Raw genomic sequence first — 27,338 nt, 5'->3', positions numbered from 1 at the left:
AATCATCCTTCTCAGATGCTCTAGGAGGAAGCATAAAAGGTGTTTGTATGACCTCTCTCATCACCACTGTACTAGGCTTTTAGTAAAAAGGTGCAATTATTTCTTTCCAAAATATTTAATTCTATTTCCATTGCACCTTTTTATCATTTAATCTGTTCTATTTCTCTATTATTTCATTTACATTCCTTTAAATTCCCGTACAATTCTAGAATATCTGATATATGATCCCATTAATATTGTTCATGTTGTCATAAAGCAGGATCTGAGCCATTAGCTTATTGTTTGGGAGCACGGTATATTGTTATTCATAGCAGCTTGTAGATGCGTATGGTAAATTTCAGCTTTACTCGTTTGCTGTAAGTTGATTCTTAAAGATAAGGATACTTGGTACTCAGGTCCTCAAGGCGATACCTTTTTAAGTTGGCTGACCCCTGAGAAGATGAGCGAGTGTGATCATTGTGAATTGCTTTTATCACGGTCAGTTTAATGAATGTAGATGAAACCTGCATCATTGATGCTGACATTGGGTCTCAAGAGAGATGCATCTAAGTCCCTTTCAGATGGCTACTCACAACTGTGCCTTGTCAAGACTCACTGCATCTGAAAATCGTTGTACTGGTCCACAAGGCTTGCTGCTTTATGAGAAATGATTCTCTAATTTGTAATAATATAGAGACCATAATGGTAGGTTTTAGAATGATGCAGATTTTCAGTGTGCGTGCATGTGTTTTTATTAGTTTCATGTTAGACTAAATCACCAGCATGCCGGATATAGTCACCATTTATTCAGATGGATTTGCATATTCAACACAGTGCAAATATCAAAGGATGAAAGATGAAAGAATTTCTAAAGGAACATAAAGGAGAGTAAGTGTGGGAGTGACAAACTCTAGTTACGGGGGTATTGAAAAAACTTGTATAAAGCAGTAGTACTGCTGTGGTTTCTGTTGTCTAAAACAGTGGAAGAAATGGAAATTGTTGGCATTATTACTTTGTTTAGATAAGGGGTAATTCAGCAAGGAGGTTTGATGTTTGCATTTACCTGGTTTTGTAGCCCGGTCTGTTTGTTTAATAAATCCAATGTCAAGTACAATTTTTAAAAAATTTACGTATATGATTTGATGGGATTTAGTCAGACCAAACTGCACAAGAAAAAAGTTAGAGCCAGTGGGTCAGATAGTGCTTTTAAACAATATTGTTTATTAATAAACTTGTTTCAAAACAAAGACAATATAACATACCGCAGTTGTTCTCTGACAAAGAAGGGAAAGGAGAATATAGATGTATTGTAATTGTGAGAAAGTTCAAGCAAGACAGATAGCTTGGTGGTTGGTAGGTCCCATCCTGGCAATTCTTCCACTTTGTTTCATTCCTTCAATCCTAATGATAAGATCTGTCATTGTTTCATTCTTCTGTATACAAAAGGGAAGAATTGCATTAAGAAGAATTTCCTAATTCTGCAGTATTCATCTTAATTCTGCTGAATGTCTTAAAACATACCCAATTGAGGATTTCTATTCAGAGTTTAAAAATGTACTTAATTCTCCATAACTATGACTTCTTATGTATATATAAAATTTATGATTATAGACAAAATTATTTCCTTTAGTCTGTTGTATTGGTTATTATATTGCTAATCATTGCTGTTGTGTTTAGCTCTGGTACCTAGAAGCTGACACCTGCAAATCCTATTTCTTGCATTTACTGCTAAAGCTTAGAAAAAGAGGCATTGTCAACATCTTAATAATATGTTAATTATTTTATGTGCACAGAGTTAGCAAAGGAGTCCAAACAGCAGAAGGAAATTAACTTATGCATCTGAAATTACACTAACATCAGTTACTGTAGCTCTATCCAGGTTTTTTTGTAATTGATGTTTTGAAGCTACGTTAACCCATTAGAAAAAGTCCTGTGGTAAAAGCAACGTAAAAGTCACTATTGGTATTGACAGCTATGTAAATCTGTTATACTAAATCCAGCCTTTATTTGCATAAATTCAATCTGACCAAAGCCAATCTTGCTGTTTTATTGTGTCCCATGTTAGCTGCTGTTCTTCCTAAACGCCGTTGGTTGTTTTGGTTTTTTTTTAAAGATAAGTAATCATGGAATTTTATAAGCTTTCATTTGAAGAGAAACAAATAGGGGTCTGATCCTTTTATGAAGAGAGAGTTGTGACCTGAGTGTACTCTGAATACTCAAAAGCAGAAAGCAAAATAATAAATAAACAAATTAAAATAAATTTCATAATTTTGGAGATCTGGTTAATGATTATCTTTTGAGTTGACAGTAGTTTGTTTTGCATAACAGTTTAACAAAATTCCTATTTAAACCAAAAATACAGCTCTCTGGTCAGTGAGAGAAGGAGCAGGCTGTGATCAAAAAGGGAATTTAGCTCATTTTGATTTTGTGGTGGAAATGTGTCATAAAAAGACTTTTATATGCAGTTGGTATGTTGCATATGCAGTCCCCAACTCCTTTATATAAAAAGTTTAAATTTTCCAGAGGGTTGTTTTGAACTAAGGTATTGGAAATTCTTTAGTGGGATTACATGTGTTTGTTCAACTGGTAATAAATGTTTACTAAACTAGAAGATGTCTTGGGGCTCGCAGTTTCAGCCCAAGAGGTGTTTTCGTTTGTGTTGGCTGGATTTGTGCATATCAGTGGCAACTGTGCATTTCAGGTCGCAACTCTATGGGCACAACGGGATGTTCGAATTTTGGAGGGGCAGATACAGTTTCAAAACATGTAAGAGCTAGAACAGCACATTGGCTAAAGCAAAGTAACAATGTTCTTATTGTTTGTTTCAAGTACACTTCTGAAATAATCTGTTGACATTAACAGGCTGAGGAATTTATAGTAAATCTCATAAAAATCAGTGGCAGGTTTGGGCCAGCTTAGATTCTTCTGGGCAGAAGGGGTGGTCCCTGGATGATTAATATATCTGAGAAAGGTGTGGAAGGAGAGGACTTCACAAATATTTTTTTGGAAATATTTGTGTGGATCAAAAAAAGAAAACAAGAAGAAGAAGAAGGAGGAAAAAAAAAAAAAAAAGGAACTGGAGGTTTCGCAGACTCCAGGAGAAACTCCCGAGTACAAGCTGTAATTATCCTGACCAGCCTCAGCTTTTCTGGATGCTTTCCAGGATGAGCCTGAGCTCACGTGTAAGGTGTACTGCCTAAAGAAAACTGGAGTTAGTTCAGGATCATTATTGCTACAGTGTTAACAAGTGGTTGCTTAGTAATACCTTTGGAAGGTTGTATTCCCTGAAATGCTTGACAGAACAGTATCCTCTTTTCTTTACAAAATCTGCTGTTGACGCTGACTGTCAAGGAAGCTCAGACAATTCACAGTTGTGATAACCACATTTGATACATTATATATAATACGTGTATAGGAACCAAAATTCATTATGATTCTGCATGACTATGCATGTACTTTGCTTTTATTTTGTACTATGTAACCCATTTTGCTTTTTGAAATGTTGCAGTACATTTAGTTCAAATACAAATACAGTTCCAAGTGATTTTTCTCTGTTTGCAGATAAGGAATGTTTAAAAAAAGGAAGAAAGGATAAAAAACCAATTTTTTTCTTTTTAATAATAGCTTTTTTGAAGGGCTAAATTCCAAATGTCATATGCCAAAAAGAGTAACAAATTTAAAGTAGTGCCTTTTTCTGTTGCCCAGTTTCTGTGGCTTATGAGTTAGTTATTTTTCCTTATGGTGATTTTTTGACAATTGTAGAAGTACTAGGTTATCGAGCAGTAGACTATGACTTCTTGCAGTACAATAGAAATGAGCTCTAGTGATTCAGATCTAAGATAATCATCTCAACATTAAATGAAAATCAGTAGTACTTATATTAAAAATGTGTGGTATCAAAAGGCTGACTCTTCTTTAGATGGATATCCTGCCTCAAAATAAGATGAATTTGTTAGGCAAAAAAGGACTTCAAAACAATGGAGAAAAGAAGAGACTATTATTAACATTTTCAGAGTTGAACATCACTCTTCTCAGAGTCCTTTCATCTTCATTAGCATTCCAAAGGACATCACTATATCTTTGTATTTGATATATAATAATCCACATATCCTTAAAACCCACTATCAGCAACTTCCGATAGTAATAGCTGTACTGTCATTTACCTTGATATTATCATCATCATTACAAGAAGGGTTCAGTACATAACTTTATTTCTTGCTTAAAGAGACAAATGTAGGTGATAATCTTGTTTATTTTATTTCACAAAGGCAACCTTCGTAACCTAGATTGCTTCTTGTATGCCATCCTAAGCTAGCTTTGAACTGAAACAGTCAAGTATTAGAAATATCTTATCCATTAGCAATTTACTTACCAGATTTTTGGTCTTTTGTGAAATTCAGTTTCACATTCAAATTCAGATTCAGTTTCTGCGAGCTGACTTATTACAGGCTGAAAAAATGCTTCCTCTGAGGGTTGGTGTTATGTTGCTAATCGTGACAGAGACCAAGTGACCTGTGTAATCTTGGTGCTAAGAATGCATCTACCTTTAGTGCTCAAGTAATTCCAGTGACTTCGTGTTATTTACTGACTTTAGGCATGTGACTGCATGGCTTTTCCCTGCAATATAGTAGTTGTAGTGTATAGTACTGTAATGTTTTACACCCTTCATAGTTTTTGTATTTATTTGGGTTTGGTTTTTGTACCTCATTCACATTTCTTTCTGAAAATAGGAGGTCGAGCGAGGGTTTGTCAATAACTGTTGCTGGAATGGTTCGTTCTGTCTGAAAATGGGCACCCTTCTGCCTCCCATTGCTGTCAAGATTTGAGTGGCTCTTGTTCTCCAAGCTAAGCTTGACTAAATATTGTTTGACAGCCAATGCTTTTGCAAAATGTTGCTGGTAATGCACAGTGTTTTGGATACTGTAAGAACTGAACTTAAGAATTTTTTTTAATGTTCCCTCCAGGAAAACTGAAGAGTAATTTTGGAAAAATAGTTTTTATACTTGTAGATCACAACGTGTAGCTGAAAGAAACATGCATCTTAATTTCAAAAGAATCTAATTAATAAAACATTTTTAAAACAAAAATATAACTAATCGAAATAATTAGATGGAATGTACAATAGCAAAGTCTGGTTGTTCAGTGATACATATCAGCTAGAACATGAATAATTATGTTTTTTCTGAACCAAACTGGCAAAAACCAACTGCATTCATGTTTTATTAAAAGCCACTTTCATCGCACTGGCTGTTTTGTCTGAAAAGTAATTTACATTTCCATCTGCAAGTACTTATTTATAAAATTCTGCAGATAACTTCCAGTTGTCAGTAATTTTATACTAAAAACTTTTCCTTGGTATATGCTGAAAGTCTGTATGTGGATTAAACATGTTTTAAATATCAGTCTTTGTTAACTTACAAGATTGTAACACAATGTTTTTATGAGATTTGCTAAATTGTTTTCTGCCAACTTACTTTATTTTGGCACTCTCTCTATACCTTTTTACAACTCTAGATTTCTTCACATTTCTAGTGCACTGTTTATTTACAGTTCCAGCTAAAGCATAGGTTCCAGTAACTGGGTAAAGTACCTAAACACAAGTTCTAAATCAGAAATACAAGATGGCAAAGCAAATAAGGACCCAATCCTGTTCTAATATAAAATCAGACCTCCACATGACTCAAAATGGCACCCACGGTAGGCTTCAGTGCTGTTCAGTTGCAGCAAGGAAACTTGTTTAGCAAGCAGCTATATAACAAAAATGGTTAAGTACAAGAACGGATTACCCAGGGAGGTTATGGAGTATCGAACTCTGCAGACTTATGTCAAAGATGTTTTTGCTTTCTATCTCAATTCTTAAACAATTGTCCTGAGAAAGCCCTACTGAGCCTGCCCACGATGAGGTTTTGGCAGAGATGAATTTTCATCTCCTCTGGTGCTCATAAAAGTTTGGGAAGTCCCAGCATCCCTGGGATATGACATTATCATGTCTGAATAGAGTTTGGGGTTAGAACTTAAATCTTTATGGGAAGTTTAGACTATTCTGACAGTATTTGTAGTTGGGCAAGCTAACCATTTTGCAAAATCTTTATCAGGCACAGAGCACAAGTACTAAGAGTCTTACCTGAAATCCCTTGCGAGTTGATTAGTCTGTGTGCCCAGGTGAAATCTGTCTTATCTAGTTTCTCCATTTCTCCTGTTCTCTGCTTATTGTTAAATGTTTATCTTTCATGTAATTCAATTATCCTCATTTGAGAGGAAAAGGAGGAAGTTCTTTTTTTTTTTTTTTTTTTTTTTAAAGTTTATGTCCAGGAGAAGTTGCTCCCTTTGTTTTCCAGAAATATTTTGCTCAGATAATGGCCTCATTCAACAGACTCCAGACTAGGCTATTAAACGTAAATATTTTCAGGCATCTTATCTCTCAAATTAAGACAAGATTTTAACCCATTCACTTAGAAACATCATAACAGGTAGGCTTATTGAGGCATGAATATTAGCATAACAATATTTCAGAATAGTCTTATGCTTTTTACGTCATTGTTGGAGGGTTTTAAGCCCAGTAGCTTAGAACACAACTGATCCTTATTTAGTACAGTAGGATGGACTGGGCTTGCTTTCTTGCTTTCTATCATTATACAAAATTAATGCACAGAGGAGTAGAGAAAATAGCTAAGACTTCAAAACAGGTTAATTGGAACCAGAATATGAAGGAACATAGGCACATGAACATAGATGATCTTTCTAGAGAAATATAATAGGCAATAAATATGGATAGAGTAGACATCTTGTTGCCTGGTAGGGTAACATTTCTAGAGATATAGTAAAAGCTACAAACAGGGGGGAGATTGGACCAAGCTTTGTAAACATGGAAAGCAAGAAACTGATGGTTCCTGTTATACATTAAAAAGTGTATGATGATATTACCATTAAAAAAAGGGAGATCCTTTTCTGTACAGGGTCTTGATGATGAACAATACCTCCACACAGTATAAGTGTAATCTTAATACTGTTTACTCTTTTCTACAAAAAATCATTGCTGCTGTGGATACCTTAAATAATGAGCAGTTTTATAATCTAAGTGATGTCACAGTAATTTAAATTGGTTACATTGGGAAGCAGATAATGAAAAATGTGTAAAATTATTCCTAAAAATAAATTTTGAAATGCTCTCTGAGGCACAAGACCAGATAAACAGAAGCCTTGAGCCCATTTCTGGTCAGCACTATCAGTTTGCTTATCTCACTGCTATCCTAAAGAAGGAAAATTTGCACTGTGCTGCTCATGTGAGACTTCAGGTAAAAGTTGGCACAGAAGCATCCCTTAACAGATTGAGATCTTTGGTATCTTAAGAAGCTTGCCAGATCAATGTTCACTGTTCACAAATGTCACTGAAAGCAATTGTGATCTAATTATTAACCTGGCATAATTCTCAGTGAAGTGCTAACAGTGACGCTTGTGAATCGTACAAAATGAACCATGTAGCATGACCTAGAGAGATTGTTTTTTTCATTCAGATGTACAGAAATACCACTGAAATGTGATAAGGGGTTTTCAAGAGATCTGTGTCTCACTGGAGAACGAATTGGGGGGAAAAAATCTATCTCTTCACTCAAATTAGTTTGAAAATCCTAGCTTAAAATCCTGGTTTAACAGTTGCTCTTTTTTCTGAAGCAGCTTGAAGAATCAACATTATATGAAGTACCCGTTCATTTCTTTTTACAGATTTTAAATCCTGAAAGTTATAAGTTTGTTGTATTTACATGTTCTTAGCAGTGAGATCTTTAATTTGGATAAGTTCTCTGTGCATTATGATAATACAGATATTTGCTTCTAATACTACAGCAGGAAAAAAGCCCACCACTTGTTCCTCATGTTGTTGTCCTTTGTTAGTTATGGATAGGTTTTATACCTCTGCTTACACTGAAGAATTTTTGCCTATAGTAGCATCCTTGTAGTTTATAGTTATGCAGGTATGTCATGTAGGGAGAATGAATGTTTAGAAGAATCCTTGGACTTATTCTGAGAAGTCAAGGTACTTATAGTTCCATTGCTGATCGCAGTTCTGCCAGTTCAGCTTGCCTCTGCCTTATTCCTAATTTGACAGGGTTAAAGATTACAAAGATACTGGTTTAGTGAAAATTGGCAGGTTGGTGAATTAGCAGCCCCATATAGGGCAGTTTGAGCATTTTACCGTTTCTGAGAATACAAATGTCTTGGTCATTAATTACACATTTCCTGGCTAAGTCATCAGCAGGTGTATAGCCTTTGGACAGGTAGAGCACATGCTGCCACTTGCCCAGACAAATGAGTAAAAGATTTGTGGGAGGACACCATGGTAGGGATGAGTACTGCAGTAAGGAGAGTAGGGAATACTAGATTATGGATTGCGGCTGGAAATATCAGTGAAGAGATCAGGAAATGGTAATTCAAATTCAGTCCATCTCCCTGTTTAAATAAAGTAAATATTAACCTGTGAAAGCTATAAAGAAAACATACTACCGAGTAGAAGCTTGGTGATAGTTGTAGTGAGGCCATAGCCAGAATAAGGGTGCTTTAGCCATGTAAGGCTAGACAGATGATCTCTTAATTTCTTTAATACAGCACAATCTTTGGATGTTGTCAGCTTTGCATGTCACTGTCTCTATATCAGCTCTGATATATTAGAACTCTGTTGTAAAAGAAGTAATGATAAGAGATCTCAGAGAAAACCACTGTTGAGTTTACTAGTGGTATATAAATAGTTGTTTCAACTATCGTTGCAACTCTGTTGTAAATTAGTTGCAGAGAAACATTAATTAAGAAGAAAGGCATACAGTTTTCGGTAGCCTTTCTTTCCTTGGGTTAAAAGTCACCCATCAAAGCAAATACATTCTTTTGACTTAAGTGGCTACACATACTTATACAGAGAATGAATTTGCCTGTTAGGACTTTGGATCTCAAAGGATATAGAATCCAATTTTACCTAATGAGAAAACATAAATCTGAGTAAGCAGCTGAAGCGAAATACCTGTTTTGAGATGGGTACTGTACATATGCTTCTGATACTCTATCAAATTGCATTTTTAGTAGTTTTTATCTCTATTTTAGGCATATGGCTTGCTGGTGGGCTGTTCATTCATAGCATGAAACAGCTTATAAACTAGGTTTTCATTTTATTGCCTTAAATGAGCTGAGTCTCAAACTCTACAGATAATTAGATGATCACTAGAAAAATAAGTTATTTATTTTCTGAGTTTTTTAGTCACTTTTAAAATGTGTAGTGTATATTCAGAAGTAAACATGTATCAACATATAAGAGGCACAGCTGCACTTTGTAGGCATCAGGTAATATAATAAAATCTTTAAGTGGCTTTGAACCAGTGTCCCTGTGTATTTTATTCCAGTCCATCATGGGACTAGTATTTCTTCCCAAGATATAAGATAATTTTAGAATCAATTTTCACAATGGCAAAGCAAAAGTTACTTAGCACAGGTGTTCCTATGGTTTTGTTGGAAGGGAAGAATATATAGCCTTGAAAATTGTACTTCCACCTGCTCACAGTGTAACTTTGTGATACGATGTAAAGCATAGTAAAGTTAAAGTTGTCTGGCTCAAGCTGCTCTAAAGGGATTTTTTTCTTATACTGTTGGTGCTCCTCTGTTCATGTAGGTATATACTGTCTGCTTCTAGATTCATGGCAGGGGTGAACTTCTTTCCTGGCCAAACCATGTATTATAAAAATAACTAAATAATTACTATTAATTAATAAAAACTATTACTATTATTACTAAGTAATAGTAAAGCTATAATTGTTAAATAAAAGTGAAGCTAATTACTATTATTATTAAAAGCTGATGAAATTTTAGAAGAGCTGTCCTCCAGGATAAACTTCAGTGAAGACAGAGTTTCATCACACGAGTACAAATGCATACATTTTAAAAGATATTTAAGCTGTAAGATTAATTCTTATACAAATTTTAATAAGGAAGCTGTACCTTATTTATTTATTTAAGACTGGAGATGTCAAGTGTGGGTATCTTTGCACATGCATATCACCTACATCAATGTATATTCATATTCTGAAACTATAGAAATGCATAATGCCAAACACATACATAAACTTTCTTCATGATTAAGAAGAAAAGGAAAAAGCTGTCTTCCAGTATGTTATTTGCTCTAAGTACTGTAGAATTCAGTAAGCATGTCTCTAGAATTATTAAAACTGACCCAATGAATTCTACAGCATGAGTTGTACTTAAAACTCTCATATACTTAAAACTCATATATTTGGAAATAATTTCTGTAGAATGAATTTATTTTCCTATCTGCCTGCACCTACAGACACATTGCAAAATATATCATCTTCTGAATTCTCTGTAGCACCACCTGTCTTTTGAAGTCAGATTAATTACACACATAGTCTATTTTTGATTTGAGATCATAAATATTTTTAAAGATCATTAATTGTGTGAGTTTATAGGGGTGTTTTTCTTTAGGGAGCTGGTGACTTGCACCTACAAAGCAAGGACTTTCAAGCATGCATTTCCCTCAGTGCCTGAAGACAGTAAATAAATGCAGTGGTTATCATATTGCATTTTCCATTCTTGATGTTAATGGTAATTATACATACCTATCAAGAAGTTCATTATAGCCTAAACTTAACTTTTTAAACTTGATTGTAAAAATTCAGTTGTCTTTCAAACAATAATATGGGGGTTTGTTTTTGTTTGTTTTTTCCTCAAGGATACCAGATGGGGATGGGACTTACGTGCCTGTGATTAGTATCACCCCAGGCTGTCACTTCCACAAACACACTTCTATGGACTGTTGCATTAGAAGTGAATTCTGGCTACAGCTTAGCTCCAGTTTATTTCCAACTTGTGAAAAGTGGATTTTCTGATCTCAGCTAGATTGTGTGCTTTGTGCTGCAGCAGAATTACACATGTGCTGCTGTGAAATGTGAAATCAGAGCAGAGCTGGACCTCCCCTGAGAAACCCAGGCTATAAATTGTAAAACCTTTAAATGAAGGGCTAGAAGAAAAAGGGTTGCCTTGGGTTAGGGTTAATTGGTTTTGGTACAAAGTTTTATGTCCATAACTTACTGTCTGTCTATCTATCCTCTTCCTGATTTCTCTAATGTTGTTTTGCTTTGGGGCAAGTTTGTATTTGTTTTTCCTGACAATGATATGGTTGAAGTTGAACTGTTCTTCAGCTGCTGTGAACTTGAACTTATTTACTCAATATTTATCAGATCTTTGCCTTGAATGCAGATTCAGGGTTTTTTTTAAAGTGTATTTTCTGATTTAAGTTTCTTCTTCCTTCCAACATTTTCTGTTTCAAAGAGAAGTACTTCTTCCTTTCGCTTCGACAAGTCATATTGTTTAGTGAATTTGTTCCAAAGCTCAAGTACTGCAAATCTTGTATTACTAAGACAAGCCTTAAAATGGCATTAAATTGCCTGAGAAACAAGCAGTTCACCCAAATGTTGGTTAATGACAAATAATTTTTAGGGTCAGATCTGCAGGTAGTGTAAATCAGGACAGCTCTGTTTTCTTCAGTGTGGCAATACTAGCGAACTGACTTTAAAGTACGGATGGGTAAACCCAAGGAACCTAGAAGTGCTTTTCAAACCAAAGCATTCAACTTTGGTCTGGAATAAACAAATCAACAAGTGGCCTTTTCCTCTACAACTGCAGGTGCCTTGGAAAAACTGGCCTCTGACAGGTCCACTCAAGTGTCTCAAGCTTGCTGAGAAACATGAGCCCTTTAATATAAATTAGCAGGCTATTCCACAACTTTGTAATGAAATGGTGCCATAAGTGGTCAGAAGATTTCTCTCAGTATTTTAGTGGCAGTCCAATAATTTGTTAGAAATGCACAAAAATACGCTAACATTTGGCAAATGTTATTACTAGGGCAAAAATCAGGTAAGTTGTCACTGCTTCATGCTGTGAGCCAGAATTATGCTGTTATCACTCCTTGAAGACAAAGTCCATTTACTTTACACCAATTGAAGTTGGCCCAACATATTAAAATAACAGCAGACAAGACTAGACTTAACTGGATAAGAAGCCAAGAAAGTAGATGCATAAACTGTGGAAAGAAAATGGTCTCATGTTTGGTCTTGGAAAATTAGAATGTATTCCTGCATCTGCTATACAAGCTAAATGGCCATGTCCATATTACCATGTCAACTTATGTTCAAGACCATACTCAAAACCATACTCCTTGATTGTTCCCAGAGCTTACATGTTGACTTGCAGTCCAGTTTCTTGCCAGATGAAGAAAATTAGATGCAGGTTTGGGGACTGACTTGAGTTGAAATACCTGGTCATACAGGCAGTTTGGATGCAATTAGCCTGAGCTAGATGTAGTGGTGTACTCAACTTTTGGGGGTTTGGTTTGGTTTGGATTCCTGTTTGTTTGTTTTTTGTTTTTTGTTTTGGCATGACTAACACACTTGAGATATAGTCAGAAATGCCACAGAACTCTTGTATAACGCTAGACAAGTCACTTAAACTAAGTGATAAATGATCATTAATTAAGCATTCCTCATTTTGTGAGTATGTGGCGTAAGATTTCACAGTGTAATTGAATGCTGAATGTTCACAGCTATAGCTGTTGTTACTAGAGCCTGTGGTAACATGAAGTGCTGTGTTCTGCAAAGCCCTTTGAAGGACTTGAGTCTCAGGGCTCCCAAAGTGGGCACTTGGAATTATTGAACACTTTGACCTTAGCTTTCTCTTCTGCAGTTTCCATGCATTTCAAGCCATTGTTAGAAAAATAAATGCATGAATGCTTAGGAAGGAGTCAGAGAATATAGTAGGGATGGTTACAGAAAAGCAATTGAGAAATTAGCAGCTCATTTGTCAAAGCAGGAATTACAGATTATGCATTAAGTAAAACATGGATTCATATGTTGAAGAAGGAGATTAAAAAGAAGTATAGGCTATCAGCTCATCTGGTGATTCTCTTGCACTGTCTGGTGTGTGGAATGAGGCAGGAGTCTGGTGTAAAGAGTAAAACAAGAACAGTGAAAACTTTAGAGACTGTAGATATGTCTTAGGTATGCCTGTTTTCAGCCTACAAGGACAGTTCATCTATCCTGTGCATTGGTTCCCCATAGTCATTTCTGGTGGAGGCATTTTTCTTCTTGCTTCCATCTGCCTTAGGATCAAACATAGCTCTACCTGGGAAAGACCCAAGCTCAGGAGAGATGAGTAGTTTTTACTGCCTACCTGTTTGTGTGAAAGGCCATGGGAAAAAAAAAAAATGCTGTGAGAATGGCTCTGACGGTTGGCATCCTGACCCTGACTGCCATACTACCACAACCCTACCTAAAACGAGGCAAAAAGTAGGCTGCCACTGGATCTCTTGTGCATACCCAACACTCGATCTGCATCAATACAATAATCTGAAGCTGCTGGGAAGCACGTGATCTGCTGTTAAGTGCAGACTGAAGATATCAGGCATGCGGTCAATCTGGACAGGAAATAAGCCATGATCTTTCTTGGCCATGGGCAGGAAGTAGCATGGCCTGCTCTTGCATAAGGGTTAGCTCTGTTGGCACAATGTATTGGAAAAATGCACTTCTTGATTTTTTTGACTTTGCAAATTTAGCTTAAGTTTTTATATGCAATTTGTCTTTAAAGATAACATGGCAGTTTGCCCACAGGAAAAATGCAAATGAAATTATGAAAGGCACAGAAAACAGTTTTAAGAACAGCAGATACTCTGACTCCCTCTAAGTTGTTATTACTAAATACTGTAATGTCTCTTTATTCTTTCATATTTCGTACAGCATATTGGGTTTATAAATACTCCCACTATCTTTGATTGCAGTTAGATTGTTGTGTTGATTAGATGAATTTGGCAGGCATGCAGCAATAAGCAAAGTACAGCCGAGCAATAAAATGGACAACAACATTTAATTTAAAAGATTTTTTTTTACTAAAATCAGTAAATTAAATTTATGAAACGTGGATTTTGTGGTACATAATTTGAAACATGTTGGGAATAGGAAAAATTGGAAAAAAAGTTTTCATTTGTCACACACAACTAATAACTTTACAAATGAAATTTATGTAGACAACTGATTTAGAAATACTTCTATGAAAGAATTTAGTATTAATCTCGATTAAAAGTAGGGAAACTGGGGCATAAACTGAAGCAGTAAATTTGCCTAATTGTCACTTGGTGAATCCTGACTGTGAATACTGAGATTTGTTTTTTCCTTATGTTGAGTGCCCAGTGCAAATTATAGAAAGCAAGGCTATTATATTGTTAACTGCATACGTAATGTTAAAATACTTAATAAGAGAGGTACATTGTTATGATCTTTGCTATTAACAACTAAATTCTAAGGTTTATTTTGATTTTTATAGAGCTTTTGGGGAGTGAATTTACAATCCTCATTACATTGAAGGGCCAAATTATGATTTCAGTTTTATGCTGATGTAGATCTAGTGATCTTCCATTGAATCAGTCTTGCCATTCCCAAAATTAGTGTACTGCATTTGTACTACAAGAATGAAGCTTTCCTATGTTCAAATCGTGTCATTAAAATCACGAGACGTTTCATGTAAACTTCACTGAGATGAAAATTAGGTCTTATTTCATATATTAAAAGCTATAAATTCTTCATCTATTCATCCTATTTCTGGAAATTTGGGGGGTATTTCTGCCATCTGGGAGCACATCTGTCCATTTTACAGTTTGACAAGTCTTTTTTGCTTGATTCTGGAAGGGATGTGTTCATACTCCCTTAGGCTGTGATTCTGTCTCCAGTAGTAGTATCTCACGATGAAAAAGGCTTTAGCTAATGCAGCAGTACCTAGAAATTGTTAAATATTTAAGGCCAGTTGTTTTAATGTGATGCTGTTGTTCTGTGTCAGCTTTCTGACAAACCCTTAGTGAAGAGTTGACATAGCCAACGTGAGAGAGAAACACTATAATGTGAAGGGAATTCTGAGGAAGTAAAAAAGTGCCTTCAATTTGTCGTCAAACGGGTTGCGCTCACAGGCAGCAGGCAGGGGAGGGGGCAGGACATACTGGATGTCGGCCTTCCAGAGCCAATATCACTAATATTCCACAGACTACTTAATTTTTTTCAGCAACATATTGCTTCTGCATAGAATGACCTCAAAACTAAGGAAGTGGCAGGATAGTAGATGACATCTTCATTCCACCTTGCATCAAATGGAAGTTTAGTTTGCTTCAGTTTTAGAATCTGAAAAGTCTGCAGAAGCTTATGAAGGCCAAATTAAATTTTGAATAAAGGTAATATTCCTTCAGAACTGTACTTTGTTTTCACGTGTGAAATGTTTTACAAACAATTGCTGTAAAAATTAAAATGTGTGACTGTTAAAGTAAATGGAAGCTGAAAAACATCAAACCTCAAACATCTGTACTGTAGGTTTCATTTGAAGTCTGTCTGATCTGGTTATGGATTGTTCTGGTGGTGACTGAAGTGGGAGCTCTCAGATCTGTAAATCTACATAGCTCTCGGTAGAGACTCAGGTTGTATCAGATTCACACCCTTTGTGGTTTTGACATATACCATGCATCAACCAATTGGTTGGACCTATCTCATAAAATCTCCCATTTTGACAGTAGTAGCCTTGCACTGTGCAAGTTTCAACACCATGTGAAAGACCTGAAGAACTGAGGTTGTGGTGAAGTACTGTTGTTCTTCATGCTCTCACTGTCATAAGCAGAAACCATCAGCTACTGCAGGGCTGAGGACAAGCCTCCAGCATCAAAATATAGGATTTCGAGCTGTTGATAGCACATAAATTTCACTTCAGGAAAAAAAAAAAGAAAAGAAAGTATATCCCTATCTGTTACTGGAAATTTTATTCTACAGAAATGCCCAGTTGGTTCTCTGGCATTTAATAATTAAGTGGGGTTGTGCTAACTTGGAATGTCAGAGATGTGTGTTTCTTGGAGCCCAAGCCAAAGCCTGTTAAAGTAAATGGAAATGCTCCTGTTTATGTAAGTGGACTTTGGATCAGAGCTTCAACAGTCCCCTGAGAAGCACTTTACTACCTGGCTTTCTCTCTGTGTACTGAGAAGACTGCTGTTCAGATCGCAGTGCGTAGTATGCTCAACTAGCTACCTGACTATTGAGGGCATGCAACCTTGTGTTTAGGACCCACTGTTTTAAATCGTGTGTTAAATATAAAGAAATATGAAATAATTTTGCCTTGTTTTTAGGAAATAGACAGTAATTTTAGTATTTAAAATAGCATCTGATAGGATTAGAGCTCTATGAAGTGCATTACCATAAGTGATCATTAATTTCTGATCTGGTTCCTGATTGCTAAGGCATTAATGTGTACATTCTTGAATCACTTTTGCAAACTTCACTTTATAAATCATAAGAATATCTTGATGAAAATGTTCCAACTAGCATTTCAGAAGAGCGTCAGTTAGTTTATTTTCTGTGAAACCTTAAATAACCTTTAATTCTTGCAGTCATGGAATAATCCCTATTTCACAAATAGTTTCCCTAAAATGAATGCATGTGTTCAAATAGAAGGATCACATGCTAAATTTTTCTACATTTCCAACCAACCTGTGTTTTTAAGATCCCATTAAAATATCACTTAAGATGGGGACCTAAAAATACATATTCAGAACCTTAAGACTGAGAATTTCATATCGTATTACCATATCTCACTGGTTTGATAATCACAACAATCCCATCTAGAATAGTGGGGGAGTCCACTATGGGAAAGGAATTCACCGTTTGACTCTCAGAATTCATCTTATTTATCCCAACCAAAAATATATAAATTAACATTGTGATAGGGGCAGTTTGAAGATGATTCATGTGTCATTATGTTTTATTCTACCTTTATCTTTCATTCTTTCAGTAAAGCCTATTGTATTCAGTAAAGCCAAATTATGCTGGAGACCAAGATCATTCCATGCCTGGGATTCTCGGTATGTTCTCTCTTGAAGTCCCTCAAACCTTTTGAACTTTTTACATGTGAAGATATCTCCCTTGAAGCTCTTATCAGTGCTCACTTTAACTATTATGCTACTTCCACTGGAATATATATTAGGGGATTCCCACAACGATTTAAAAGGTCAAATTAAAATACAATGACTTTGTACAAAATTTAATTGAAAAAGCCAATAAAAAAGTAAAAAATGAAGACAAGGCCCCCTTCACTTAATTCAAAGAATCTGTCAAAGGCAAATAATATAGTTTAGCACTTGGTAGTTTCTTCTTTTCCTGGTACTATATTTAGAGCCTGTTGTTAGGCAAAGTCCTTGCTCTGGCAACTAGCCAGGTCAGAGTTTTGAAGTACAGTTTTTTTCATTAAAAAAAAGGTTAGTTTCTCATTAGCACATTACATACTGAATAATGAAATAAATATTAAGCTGAAAGGAGTCACATGCTGGATCCTACCAAGTGAGAAGACCTTTTAGATCTAAGTACTTTGTTTGCCTAAGCAATACTAAAACAGAAATGTTCATCTCATTCTGTGCTAGTAGCACTGAGGAGTTCACAAAAGACAGTGTATGAAGACAGATTTTGATTTTTCCGTACTTCAGTTTAAGCTTTTCAGGTCTTGGTGTAGATTTATGATTACTTTAATAGTTTTTTTCAATTGTTGCATTGTAAAAATGCAATTGTGTTAGATTCTAATATCTTTAGTAACCCTGAGCAGTAAGTAGCCCTGCTGAAAGCATCGGACAGAATCCTACTGACCATAACAGTGGAATCAATTACCAATTTCCAAGTCTGAATGTTTAGATACCAGTAAATAAAATACTGTACAAGTTTAATCCTGATAATTTGCATTGAATCTACACGTTGGCTTAATATATGATCAGTGACCTTCAAGGAGTAAAAAGAAAAATAAGTAATTCTAGTAAGATGCATAAATGTCCTAGTAGATAGCTTTAGGATTGAACACCTTCATTTCTACCCAGAATCTATTCAATTCGGTAACTATAATTATAAACTTTTAAAATATTTAATTTGTTCATTTGTCTAATACTCCATTTTTATACTTCCACAGGAAACTTGTGGAAATTAGAGTATACATATTTTCAATGAATTATGGATTTATATCCATAATCAAGGAAAAAAATTAATAATCACAAAGACTAATTGCAATCCAGAAAGAATAGGCATGTTCTTAAATTTCATTGGAAGTCTAGACTCTTGGTCTGTTTGCATCCCTCCCGTTGCATTGCTATTGATCTAATGTAGTATCATTGTACTCCAGGTAATGTCAGGAATCAAATTTGCTGAGAATAGTAAGTTTAATCGGTGAACTGCTAAGCTCCTGTGAAATATCTGGCCATTCATGAGGGTCAAATATATGTCTTCAGTGACTTCAATTGAAGTACATGTGCAACCAACCGTTGTGCACATTCTCCCATACGTTAGTATGTTACTTGAAAGATGTGATTCTCAAGAATTTGGCTGAAGCCTTCTCACAGATGTTGAAGGAAAGTTTCCACCGACTTCAGTGAAAGTCACTGAGAATTATCCTACCCATGTGCACTTCTGAAAATTCTACCTCAGATCCAACACAGTGTCAAGCTGTAACTGCACTTTCCTATTTTGCAGATATAGAGGTTTCAAATGAAACTATAACCCTTCCACTGAGAAGAATGTTGATGATATTTTCCAGAGAATGGAGAGTAAGGAATAAAATGGATTGATAAATGCTATTAGGCCGGCCCTGTGCAAGTATAGTACACCTGAAAATATTTGGTGCTTAGGGGATAATTTTTTAATATTTAGGAACCATGCAAACAAAGCAAATCACTTTTGACCTTTTCTTGAAATCATCTGACTGATTTGCATTGATGTCATGATAACATACTTCAAAGGCTGATGCTTGTCAAAAGTCCAAGGACACATACCTTGTGACTTTACTGCATATTGCTAGAGGCCATTTCAGTTGTTCCCACTGTGGTGTGGGGAGTCTTCTGCTTCGTTTATTTTTAACTGTTGATCTCCAAAGACTGTTGTTTGCATCTGTTTATTAAATTGCAAACTCAGCTGTGAAAATGTTTTTATGGTGTCATTTTATTACAGTCCCATTTAGAATTGGAGCTGAGCACAAACATGATAAATATTTTTCTTTGTGGAGGCACACATTGTTGGAGGGCCATTGAAATAACATGAAACTGGAATTGTTTGTTTACGAGATCAGATTCATTCATTACTTTGGTGAGGAGCTGTGAAATGTAAATCTCACGTTCCTCTGGACAATAACAGCACCAGCTTGAACTCATTTAGAGGTGTGATATTGCATTCAAAAGACTGTTGTTAATTTTATTGACCAAATTTTGGAATTGGGGTGGAACTGATATTAAGGAATGCTTCTGAATTGCTTTTACTTCCACACTATTTTGCTTATCTTTGGGAAGGAAAAGAAATTCAAACTTTATCTAAGAGTATTTCCATTTTGAAAAAGATACAGATTTATCATTATTATTTTTCAGTATTCTTCTGTTTTAAGTTTTCCCATCTTCCTCATAAAGCGTATGTCTGTGTGTGTGCACATGCAGAAAGATATGGGATGGGTATAATAATGTTCTTAAAAACAGCGTTCATTTTCTTTCTTAAGTTTGCACTTGTGTATGTTTTAAGCTGCTGGTTTTTAATTCTCCTATGAAGCTTTTTGATCAATTAGAAACAAAAGGCTTGGTATTGGTGTATAAACTTGTAAGGTAACAATTTAAGCCATCCAAAGTTACATTTAAAAAAAAATTTTAACTTAGTGACTAAAACATCAATGGTACTTCTAGTTTAAGGAATATTGCAGAAGTCCATAAGTTCTTCAGGCAAGAATATTTAAAGCCTAACATGTTCTACAATATGCTTGAATAAGATTAAAAGCAACCAAAAATTAGAGATTGACCATGCTGAAAACTGTTACAGATTTCAGCTAAATTACTGATGGTTTCAGTGACTCAATATGATACATCTTAAGGATACTGGTTAGCAAGTGGGTATTCAGCACTTTTCTAAAAATGCCTGCTTTATTCCTGTTGCTTTTGATTTGGCACCCACAAACAGGTACCCAAAGCCCCTAGTTAAGTAAGAAGATCTGTAATACTTTTTTTATTATTATTATATTTTGCCACTGCAAAGTATTTTACTATATGAAGAAAGAAAGTAGACATTGTTTTGTCCCAAAGCAGAGCTGACTTACTGTATTTTAAATAGGGAATTCAAAAGATTCATTTTGTGACTGCTGAATTTCTTTTTCTGTGTTTTACTACTGTGTGTGATATGCTGCTGTTTCAACATGAGACTGATACTAGTGAAGTAAAATCAAAGAAAAACTATCAACTGCTACTGCCTAAGTTGCTTGAGCAGTTTGAGCTTATCAAGGGATTTGACACAGTGCTAACCTTGTACTCCAGATAATACACATCTGAAAGAGAAGCATTAATAATCTAAATACATGATTATTTAAAGTGAATGATTTCAAATAGGTCTGCTTTGTGTTAGGAAATGTATATTTCCAGTTGTCTTTATGGATCCTTATTGTTAAGTTTTTCCTTTTCCTTGGGAAAGAAGGAATATTTACTAAGATGTTGGGGGCAGGGGGGAAAGGGGAGGATGCAAGTTTGGAGTACTGAATAGTGTCATATAAAAATATCAGTAATGTTGAAAAATCTGTCATGAAGACATTTTATTGTTGATGAATTGTAAGAACCATCTGGGTACTATTCCAGTGATTCAGAGGCCTCTGTATGGATGGTACAGATGCTTCTTTTGTTATTGGTGTGATCTTGTAAATAGTTAAAATATTTACCAAGGCACCTCTGAGCTGAAGCTATACCATTTTATTATTTATACCTTTTCAGAGGGACAAAAATGGAGGTGTCCACTAAATGTGATGGATTAGGCTTATAAACAGCCATTATTGCCATCAAACCTCACATGTCAGCTCCCCCTTTTGTGTCTGTGCATTTCTAAGCTAACCAGTGATCCATGCATAAGATAGAAGGTTAAGAATGTGTGGAGAGAAAGGGGGTTGACTCCAAGCAAGATGTATCTTCTGCTGATTAGAAATACAGCTGTAGAAAGGGGAAAGAAAAGAGTTTTTGCAACATGACACTCCCCTTTTCATTTCACACAACTCACTGTTTAGAACCTGCAAATCACTAACTAGCAGAGTCACTTTGCTGTTTCACGTAACTTAGTGCAGCTGCCTTTTGTTTTCCCAAGATAAAAATCAGGAAATGCAGAAAATTAAACAGGACCAGAGAAGAAGAGGAATAGCAGAGGGAAAGAGAGGAAAAAGGTTGAGCAAGTGACTTCACAACTTGTTGACAGAGCGGAGTACCATTTTGTTATAATTAAGTATGCTTTAAGAGTAAGAAAAGCTAACAGAGCTTATTCAGTATAATGCTTGTCAGTGCCTTAAAACTGAAAAAGTTATTCCTACTCCTAATGTGCATTAGGAGTAGGAAAAGAAACAACTTCCAAAAATAGTAATATATCTTTTAAAAATATATTTCCCTTCCCTGCAAAAATGTAGAGCTCATTACAGCAGCTTTTCCAAATGTCAATACCTTGTTGCTCGATATTCACCCCCCCCTTTGCTTGGTAAAAGTAAACAAAAAAGATTATTTTTATTTTAAAAGCTTTACATATATGAAGCTTTCTTTTTTAAACTTCAGATAAACATTGAAGACAGTGGGTTTGTTCAGTTTTGGTGTGAGACTGCAGAGTAATGTACTGTGTTCCAATTGTTTGCTCTGTGTTTTCGGGTTTTTATTACAATTTAGTTACTGAAAATTAATATGGCAGTGTGTAATTGCTAAAAGGAGAGAACTGATTTAAAAAAAAATCACATTTGATGATTTGATGGATTCACTTAAGTGTAATGGTGACTTATTTAGGCTTGTTTTTATGGTGCTACACAGCCAATTTCTCTTTTGTCTGAACCAGAACGTGATTGTAACATACTATTAGGTAATTCCTATGCATGTCTGAAAACCACAGAGTTATATACTACTTCTGTTACTGCAGCAAAAGTGGAATAAAATGGCTAGAAGATGCTTGTCTTCTAATACATTGAGAACTTCAAATTCAATGCCACTGTTAGAGCGGCTGAAATCTTTAACAATGAGTTAACAAATCTATCGCTTAGAAACAGGTGGTGAGACTGGAAGTATCGCTTCAATCATAAAATCACCTGGAACTGCATTTCCTGACACTAAATTGTGTTTTCGCTTTAATTTATAAATGCTAACAATGGCCGGTCTAGTAGCAGGGCGCATTAGTATGCTGGTGCACTGACCATCTTGTCTCTATAAGTACTGTGCTCTGAATCGCACAACCAGTGTGGCAAAGGTCCAGGTTTCGGTCGCCACTCCCACTGGGAAAGCAAAACCAAGCTTCTAGGCAATTTATGTCTGCAGTTGGTTCACTGTATATGTTGAAAAATCTTGTCAGCAGAATGGCATTGAGCCTCATTTTGGTCAAATGTAAGCTGTATCACACCACTTAAAACATTTAAAAAATAAAAAAGGTCTTTCTAAAACTTATATTATCACAGTGGTGTGGACATACAAATCTAGATGGCTTTTGCCTGCAATAATCCAGGTCTACTCTTTTGTATTGCTGTTGCATAGCATCTCCCACAAGAGAAAAATAACAGTAAAATGGCAAATGCCCAATAAACTTGCATCTAAACTAAAGGAATATTCCCATCTGTGGCCTCACAGTTTATACAAACTTGTGCAGACTTTGATTTAACTCACTGGAATTAGCACTTGGGAATGTGAAATGAAATTACTTAAAATGGAGAGTGTGGGAAGAATTTTAAGTCCCAGTTAGTTTTAATTAGTGCTTTTATTTTTCTGGGAGTTCTTAATAGTGCTTTCTGGGAGTGCTTGCCAGTATCACAGGTAAAATAGGCAAAGAAGGCAAATGACATGCCCCTTTAATCAGGTTTTAATTTAGGATGCAGTCATATTGCAAGAATCACAACTATGTTCTTTAATACTGTATTGCTAGTAAAGCTGTAACTTTAGTCAGTACTCATTCCTGTTCTGCAAAACATTTAAAGATGTTCTTGAATACCTTTCAGGAGGCCCCAGTCTTGTGGTGAAATATCTGCAGGTAGCTCTGTGTGGATTGACTTCTGTTAAAATTGGTGATGGGATATGGAAATTCTGTCTGCATATATTTTTGCAGGATTAGGTCCTGAAGGGCTATTGGCTTTGAAGCCTTTTTAATTTCAAAGAATGATGAGCTACAAACATTTAGGTTCAGTTTGTGATATTGTGCTCATTAACTTCTCATAATTTCCAGACTGTTCAATTACGAATAAAAGGGAAAGTACAAAAAAAACCTAGGAAAGTGCATTGTAGTAGTATTTTCATATTTATTGTATTTTGTGAATAAAGTTTTCTGTCAGGCAAGAGGCATACATCACTGCACTGATTTGTAGGTCAGCCCTGAGTGCTTGGAAAATGTTGAAACAAATCCTTCGCCATTGTCTCTTTATGGCCTACAGACCGAATGTTGGGTTATTCAGTGTCCTAGACCTCCCATTAGCCAGGCAGAATGTGGAATTCTTGGTTATGATTCAGTGATCATACAGGCAAAGTGTATGTTTAACTGAAAAGAGAATTTTCTACATCTCTCAGCTCTGATGCTGTTAGTGATGCATTCTGAATATATGAAGAGGGAAAGGCAAGAGAGGGTTTTTTAAAAAAAAAAAAAAAAGGCCCAAATCCCAAACTTTCTTGTAATCTTGTAGGTACCAGTGACTAATATCTCATGCAGACAAAAGCCAGTTAAAACCAACTTGAGATAAGCATTCTTCTGCAATGACTCATCTTCCCTAACAATAATGGCAATGCAGCCCCTGTTCATGAGATTGCTGAAGTGCAAATAGTAGTGTCCATGAAGCTGGGGTTAATTACAGGAAGGACTTTCATGGTAATTGCTAATAAACAACACTTGTCCTCCTTTGAATCTGTATTATTCTCTGAAGAGGAAGTTAGCTTCCTCAATTTGAATAGAAATTTGAACATTTGCTCAGGAGGTAGGCAGTAAGGGGGAGTAGTGAATAATAAAAATCAGCCATAAAAGGCAGGGAACTGACCACAGCTGACGTTTTCTCTCTTATAAAATGTAGAATTTTGAGCGGGTTACTAAATTCCCACAGATCGTCACTGTCTCAGCATGTAATGTGGTATGACCAAAAAGAAACAAATGCCTGCATCCATTCAGAGATTACAACGGAAAAGTAGCCAGTGAGGGAGTGATGGTGCCTGCAGAGGCACAGGAAGGTATTCTTGTAAAGGCTTCTTGCTCTTGGAGGTGTATAGAAAGCTGATTTCAGCTTTCAAGGGTATGTTCTGCGAGACATTAAAAATGGATTATAAATGCAAACAGAAGTGAAATCGCAGCGATTGTGTTTGGAAACATTCTGCTAGCATCATTTTAAGTCGTAAAGAAAGCAACTATGGCAGTATTTGGAAACTTATGTGATTGCGATATTCGTCTTATATAAGAAGTTAAAATGAATCCATGCCCTTTTGTGTATCCTACTTCTTAAAAATTCCTGCAGCACCTCCTGTAAAATCTCCTTTCACAAGAGATGCCTACAGAGCCCTGTATAGGGAAGTGCAGAAGGCAACCAGGTCTTAGGCTGCGCTCTTTACAAAACCACATAAGTATCTTTATCTTATCTATATTTGTTAAATCAATTAAAAGAACATATGGAAGTTAATCCGTGGCTGACTTACTTTTGTAGTGTGACACAGTATGAACACAAGGGATTTCTTGTTGGTACAGAAAATACCAAGTAGCTTCTTGGTAAATGTCAGCAGGTCAGATTTGTGGCTGTGTGGAAAACAAGTTTCCATTCTCTTTGATAAAATTATTCAACGTTTATTTTAGGTGGTTAATGATTTAAATTCCTTTTTGACCACAAGTATTACAACAGTAAAACAAGAATGGCGTGCAGCCTTTTTGAGAGATGGGGAGTTCAGTTGGCTTAGTGACAGAGCTGTTGGTGCTTATTTGACTGTTAGGTTGGCTGAAAAACGTAGATCCAGTTGTTCCAAAGTTAATCTATCATAATTCTTATTTCTAATCAGTCTGTGTGTACTTAGAACATTTACTTAAAAATTGTGAAAATTCAGCTTGCTTTTGTTTAGGCATGAATATACTAAGTATATTTTTTGTTTAGGCAAAATAAACATTTGCTTGAGTGGGCCCCAAAATCTGCAAGGAGCGGAGCTGTACCCCACAAGTGGATAATTGGGGCATTCTCAGGAAGGGGGAGGTTTAGGCTTGTGTTCTCCAAAGGAGACGGGGATAAGGTATGAGGAAAGACTGATACTTTGTTTTTTGACAGCTTTGCAGGTGTAGTTTGTCCTGTCTCTTGTTTTCCTTAGAAGTATCTCAAATGAAATGTCTTGTTTGGTCTCAAATAAAGCATTTAATATCAAATAAATGTTTGATCTAATTTCACTGAGAAAGCATCATTTGATCCAATGTTGCAGGGTGAGTTCAGTGCATCCTCCAGTTTCTTCATGGCCTGTCTATTCATATTAATAATAAAGTAATAATAAGTGAACTTCTTTTATGAAAGTATTACGCAATGCGTGGTACCTCCATTGGTGGAAAATAGGATTGGTGAGTGTTTTGAAGTCTAGCATAGTCCTAAAATCCATCTGCAGACAAAATTATTGCTACAAGCAGTAGGAGATTTAGTTGCATAAGGATCATAAACTTTAATATGTAGGCATGTGTATGGCAGGAGCTGTGATAATTGGTGGGGAAAGGCAGGGTTGTACATGCAGCTAGCCATGCAGGATTGAGGGTCTCTTACTTGGACATATGCTCAGTGGAATGGAGAAAAAGGAGGCTATTTTTTTCTATAATAACTTTAAAAGGGGACTGAAATTTTGGAAGTTCAGGATTCCTACAGCGATGCTTGCCAGGGAGAGCAGACATTGAGCAAAGGACGGTGGGCGAGAGGGAGAAGGCTTTTTCCTTTGCCTCTGCCTGGGGGTCTCTCGGAAGGGCTTTGCTGGGGGCACGTCAACCACGCCATGCTGCAGGGGATGCAGCTCCTGGCCCCGCGCGGGAAGCTGGAGAGCATCTCTCCTCTGGCGGAGTAACGTAACCACTTCCATAGCTGTAAATTACCTTCCAATGGGCTTCGAATTTTCAGGTTTTTATTTATTTGAAATTGTTTGACAAAGAGTAATACAAGTAAATTACAATATTTTTTCCCCCTTGAACTGTTAGGCATCACTCTTAGGCTGAGCACTAAGCACATATTGTACTCTTGATTACTTCAGATTTTGTAGTAATATTTAGATTTTTAAGAGTGATCATAGAATTAGCCTGTAATACTTCAAATTTTGACTTGCTAGGCCATCAGGAGGTTTCAAGATATTCTGCCTAAATTCGCAGTAGAAATGATTTGCAAAGTTATATTTACACTATTGCGTAGAGCTGCAGAATTTTCTAAAAAGCAAAAAAGCAAGGTCACAGATAACATAGAAGTATTTGTTTTTATTTTAGCCTCCTTACAGTGGTCTATTTTTAATATTTTCTCAGACTTTTTTTAAGGAAAACTAGTTTTTGATTAAATTTACATTAAATGGACATTTTCATGAAATAATTACAGTTTCACAGAAATAAAACGAACTGCAAGCAGTTCTTGAAAAGATAAAAGGGGAAGACTGTTAACGTCAGCATAAAGCTTGGAAAGCCAGATCTTTTACAACAATTTCTGTCATATTGAAATCTGATAGTGAAGCTGTTGCTTACAACTTAATGCATGTATCTTTGAGAGAGACCTGCAGAACATGTCAGAAAGGCAGGCAGTTTTAATGGCGTCTGAGACAATAAAATATTTTGATTCCCTGAAATAGGTATATAATCATCTTGTTAACATAGTTTTATTTAAGATAAATGGAAAGTGGGCAGAAAAGAAGGCTAATTAATAGTGACCTTGGAGAGAAAAACAGGAAAGAAGGATGAAGGTCAGTGATCAGCAAATAATTACAAGGCCTTCTCTGGGCATCTTTAATTTTCACACCCTGACTTATGTCTGTGAATTTGTGGGGTCTGTTTCAACTGGGCTCTTTTCCTATGTTATCTGCTGTCTCCTTTCAGCTTGTCTTTGCCCCAGTCTCATACTAGACTTCTCACACAGCCAGGCCAGAACTCCAGGTGGCAGAATACCAGTTTCATATAAATTACACTGCAATGAAACATTCACTATTTTTTTCCTAAATCACATTTGAAAAATCAGACTTTCTCAGAGCATAAATCTGGACAGAATCTGAATGTAAAGTTGCTTGTATATTTTATGGTGTAAACACAGAATTAACTGAAAAGCTTCTGCTCCGA

The sequence above is a fragment of the Apteryx mantelli genome, chromosome 10 (genome assembly GCF_036417845.1).
Source record: "Apteryx mantelli isolate bAptMan1 chromosome 10, bAptMan1.hap1, whole genome shotgun sequence".
NCBI lineage: Eukaryota > Metazoa > Chordata > Aves > Apterygiformes > Apterygidae > Apteryx > Apteryx mantelli.
This window is presented reverse-complemented; position numbering follows the sequence as displayed.